The sequence below is a fragment of the Megascapheus bottae genome, chromosome 20 (genome assembly GCF_031878675.1).
Source record: "Megascapheus bottae isolate mThoBot1 chromosome 20, mThoBot2.hap1, whole genome shotgun sequence".
Classification (NCBI taxonomy): Eukaryota; Metazoa; Chordata; class Mammalia; order Rodentia; family Geomyidae; genus Megascapheus; species Megascapheus bottae.
In genome coordinates this window covers 26,403,622-26,409,208 of record NC_143528.1, presented here as the reverse complement: position 1 = coordinate 26,409,208, position 5,587 = coordinate 26,403,622, and positions in this window count along the sequence as shown.

Genomic DNA, 5,587 nt, shown 5'->3' with positions numbered 1-5,587 from the left:
GCTGCTTTTTACCAAGCCCAGACAAGAACAAAACAAAACAAAAACAAAGATAGAGAGCCATATTCCACAGAATGAGATAACGAGAGTTCTTTCAGACTAGACTTGAGAAGACTGAATACAGTCCTAGAGCAAGATCACACACTACTTATCCTTTATCCCAACGATGCTTTTGATTTGCATTCCTGATGGGCCATGAAATGAAATTCATTCACTGGATTAATAGCTACTGTGTTCATTTTCTATTGCTGATGTTGCTAATTGACACAAATGTTATAGCATAAAACATAAATTTATCATCTTGCAGTTTTGTAGATCAGAAGACTGACATCAATTTCATTGAAATAAGATCAAAGACTTGGCAGCTTGTATTCCTATGTAGAAAGTCCAGGGGAAAATCTCTTTTATTTTCAGACTGCATACATTCCTTGGTACATGGTCTCACTGGGCCAGTAATGTTGAACCAAGCTCTTTAACATAACTATCTCTTTGTATTTTTGTTCCTCCTTCTTATTTTAAAGACTATTATGATGACATCGGGATACTCCAAGACAATATTCCTATAGCAAAACAAAATAAAGTTTCTGTTTAGAAAATTCATACTGGAAGATCAATTCTCCTATTCAGTATAATTCTCCTGTTCAATAAGAGTGTTCAGTATATAGTCACATTTGTGGGTCATTATTTTGGCTACCACAGACACACCAATGAAAAGTCTATGTTGGTTATTTCTTCTAGGAAAAATACTTTAGCTGTGTGTGAAAGAGAATGCTACTTAAATGCAAGAGACTCTAAAGTCTTATGTCATGACTTACTAAATTTATTTTTCTCTCCATTTTGGGTGAATTAAATGAAAATGCAAAAGAAGAAGACAAAATTTAATTTGTAAATTTAATTAATCAGAATTGTTCAGAGTATTGCAGTGATCTTGATTATTTGACATCATATGCAGAAGTCCCTAATTTACTGTCCTAAAAAGCCGAATGTGAGAAATTGGCTTGCTTTTCTACAATGATGTTATTTTTCCACAGGACAGGGCAGTAATATGTTAGTTCTAACAGCAGCCAAACAGACCTTTATGAACCCACTCAACATTGAAAATTATCATGGAAAGGGAAGAAGTTCTGCTGAATTTCCTCTGGGTACACTAGGTCTCTCTCATCTAACATCCATGCTTTCATCTTACTAGAATGGGTGGTTTATTATAGAATTTCTTTTATGCTAAGCTTAGTACAAACTTTATTCCCAACAGCTTTAGAAAGACCTGCAAATGTATCTTTCTATATACACTTATTTGGGGAGATATATGAAGAAGAAAAGTGAGGAAATACCTCTTGCATGTGCTTGCTATAAGCATAAGGACTCTCCTCCCAAAGACCTGATTTACCTTTAAAGACTGTAAATGCTGGGCTGGGAGTTTGGCCTAGTGGTTAAAGTGCTTGCCTAGCATGCATGAAGACCCGGGTTCGATTCCTCGGTACCACATACTTAGAAAAAAGCCAGAAATGGTGCTGAGGCTCAAGTGGTAGAGCTCTAGCCTTGAGAAAGTCCAAGGACAGTGCTCAGGCCCTGAGCTCAAGCCCAGGACTGGCAAAAAAAAAAAAAGACTGTAAATGCAATTTCTAATGCAGGTGGGTCTAGAGTCAAGTCCGATGTTTCTCTACAGAACATTCCTAACTCACCCCCAGTACATTGTAGAAGACACAAATGTAACATACTTTGTTTCTTAGCACCCGGAATACACACACACTTCCACCTTAATATGACCATAATTTGTTGCTGTGGTGAGATTTCTTTAGCGATTAGGCCACTAGTCAGTTGGCTTTGAGATAATTAAAAACATGTGAGGTTGGTATACACAAATGATCCTTTAAAAGGATTTGGAACTTTTCTGCAGTATGAGAAAATGTACCTTTGAGAGAAGTCAGATTAAAAGTACCTGAGTTTAACCTCTATGAACTAAGAGCAAACTTTGACTGACAGCAAGCAAGAAAATGATATCTCCATCCCATCCTACAGTCACAATAAAATGTTACCAATGCACTTGAATAACAACCCTTGCAGTGTGGTGAATCCTTGGATTTCAGTGTGGTAAAACTCAGGATACCCAAGCAACCTGTCTCTGCTACTTAAAATACAGAAACTAAGATGTGAACTATTTGTGTCATTTTAGGTTACAAAATGTGTAATTACTAGTTAAATAGTTATGTAGAAATAGAACACTAATGCAACTTGTATACTTCTAGAATTTAGAATATTCACTCCAATGCAAAAAATATTGGGAATGTTTCTGCTAAGATTACTAAAATAGATATGGGACTCTGTGTATGGTTATATGTGAAATGAATCATAAGACAAATCACTTGTGTTTGGAGTTATAACTCAGTAAACTATTTCCATCATTATGATGTATGTATGTGTGTGTGACATTGTAATCACTTTTCTGTTTGTGGGAAATCAGTTTAATTAAGATTATCCTAATCAATACAAATGTGGCATTTCTTTGTGGTGGTATTTATGAACAGGTGAAATACTTGTTTCTATTTTCATATGCTTCATTTAGATCATTCTTTAAAAGCTTGTGATCTTTAAGTAGTTGCACAAAGAGTTTTCAATTTAACATATCAATTTATGAGGGCAACACTTTAATCATTTTATGTGAAGTAATGCTTGCAGATCAGTTTTGTCTATTAATTACCATCATATTCATACAAAATGAGTTCAATGACCAGCTATGAGTTAAAACTGCTATTTCAAGCAAAACTTCATCTTTATTTTTGCAGACATGGTTTAAACAAAACCTGCTTAATTTTTGTTTGTTTTTGTTCAGTTGTAGGGCTTGAATTCAAGGCCTAGGTGCTGTCCCTGAGCTTTTCTTTCTTTCTTTTTTTTTTTTTTTGCTGGGTCATGGGGCTTGAACTTGGCTTGGGCACTGTCCCGGAGCTCTTGAGCTGAAGGCTACCACCCTACCCTTGAGCCAACCTGTACTTCCCGTTTTCTAGAGGTTAATTTGAGATAAAGTCTCAAGTCCTTTTGTGCTTGGGCTGGCTTTGACCCTTAATCTTCAGATCTCAGCCTCCTGAGTAGTTAAGATTACAGGTGTGAGCCACCACACCAGCTCCCTAAGCTTGTTTGCTCACAGGTGGTGTTCTACTGCTTGGAGCCACGGTGTCACTTCTGGTTTTTGAGTGGATACTTGGAGGTAAGAATATCATGGGGACTTTCTTGCTAGGGAAATGTGCACTAACTGTGATCCTCAGATCGCAACCTCCTGATTACTTAGGACCATCAGGGCCTGGCCAAAACCTGCTACTTACATGAAGCAAGTACATTTATAGTTTACATTCTGTCTGTTTTATAGTGCTTACCTTTTTTTGTTGTTGTTGATTGTGGGGCTTGAACTCTGGGCCTGAGCTACTCAGCTCAAGGCTACCTGCCTACCCCTTTGAGCCACAGTGCCACTTCCCATTTTCTGGTGGTGAATTTTGATAGGACAGACTATAGTGTCTGGGCTGGCTTTGAAACTTGATCCTCAGCTCTCAGCCTCCTGAGTAGCTAGGATTAAAAGTGTGAGCCACCATGCCAGGTATATAGTGCTTACTTTTACATAAAACTTTTCTTCCAAAATGTTCAGTTTCTGTCTTTAAATTTTTCTTATCCAAACACCCTATGAAGAAAAACTTTTAGCGACAACCATTCCATTTACCAGCTTCACTTGTTTAATTTTTGGAAACAAAAGATATAATAACTAAGTCAGATGACTCATCAAGGTGACATAGCCAGCAATGGGAAATATGTTATTTTAAACATAGCTCAATTTTTTCCATATATTTTTATTGCAATTAATAGAAGGGTTACATTACATTCTCCAGATGGAAGGTGCATTACTTCACATACATGGATACCCTTTCTCATGTCTTGGTCACCCTTTCCCTCCCCCCCATCCCCACGCTCATCTTGTTTTCACCCCTTTCCTATCCAATTTCAAATAACCAAATACGCACATATCCAATATATCAGATAACAAAGTGAAATACTGTAACAATATGAGATAACCAAGGGACAACAAAAGGGATGAGAGATAACATAGTACATTAAGGACAACAATCACTCATTATATGGCTTTTGTTTCTATATCCTAGAGGTCCTTTCATTTAGCTTCATACTGTATGGTCTTGTGTATCTAAGTTTTATAGTGGCTCTACTACCACATACTCAGAAAAAAGCCAAAAGTGGCACTATGGCTCAAGTGGCAGAGCACGATCCTTGAGCAAAAGTGCCCAAGGACAGTGCCCAGGCCCTGAGTTCAAGCTCCAGGACTGGCAAAAAAAAAATATATATATATATAATGCATATACATAAAAAGAAAATAAATAATAGAGAAAAATTCACTTTTCTCTCCTTAAAAGCCTACATGCTCTGTCAGAGAGAAAATACTCTATGGGAATAACAAAATAAAATAAGATGCAAATGGAATTTTGTATTTCCAGGTAGATCACTCATAGAAAGTCAAGTGAACTATCTGAAGTACTGTCAAAAATAGTAAACATTCATTATATGGAGAACACCATGTAACCTCACATAAACTCTAATTTTATTACTTTTTCTTGTTACAAAGCAGGATGAATTGATTTCTTTCAGTAGAGTACAGACAAGCAGAAATACAGATAAAAGCAATCCATTTGTGTGAAAATTGTGTTGTTGTATCTTTAGAAAGATGTGTGTGAACTTTTAGAGGACTCATGAAGCTATGGAATTGTACAGAAAGTGACCTACAGCAAAGACACAGTATAAATCACCTCATTTATGAAAGTACAGATGTGTTCATAAGTAAGTTCAGACAAAGCTTGTTACCTGGGAAAAATGGAAATTATAAGAAATAAAAAGAAGCTGTTTAAAAGTGTATCTGAGGACTTGACCAATGTAGCTATTATTTTAAAGTAATATCCAGCATTGGTTGCTCACACCTGTTATTCTAGCAGCTAAAAGAACAGTGACTTGAAGCTAAATTGGAAATTTCATGAGATTGTCTTCTCAGTCCATAGCTGGAAACCATGACATGTTCCTGCCATGCTAAAAACATAAGAGCTGAGATTACAAAAATGATATTTCCAGGCCAGCCTAGACTATAAAAATCCATGAGAATCCATCTCTGTGGAGGAAAGTGATCATATGCCTTCTGTGCCTGTTAGACTAGGAAAGACAGGAAATCTCAAATAGGCAAACTTCACTCTGGATGCAAGCTGGGCAAGAAGCAAGAGCCCCCAAAAGTAACCAGCAGAAGAAGAGGTGTGCTTAGGTATAATTCAGTGGTAGAGTCCTTGCAAGTCTAAGGACTTAAGTTGACTCCCCTCCCCCCTACAGAAGGTGATTTTCAAATAAATAAGATATAGTTTATCACTCTAATTTCTACACAAGTGCCTACAAACTAGAAAGTAAGAAAAAGACTTTAAGGTACTAAAAAAATCTTTCAAGACCTTTGTGGTTGTATATTCCAGCTTCTTGTCTCAATTGTTTGTTTTGCCAGGAGGCTCAAATCTAATAAAGGTAACCATGGTATGTTGGGAGGGAGTGGCTTTAGAGGACTAGA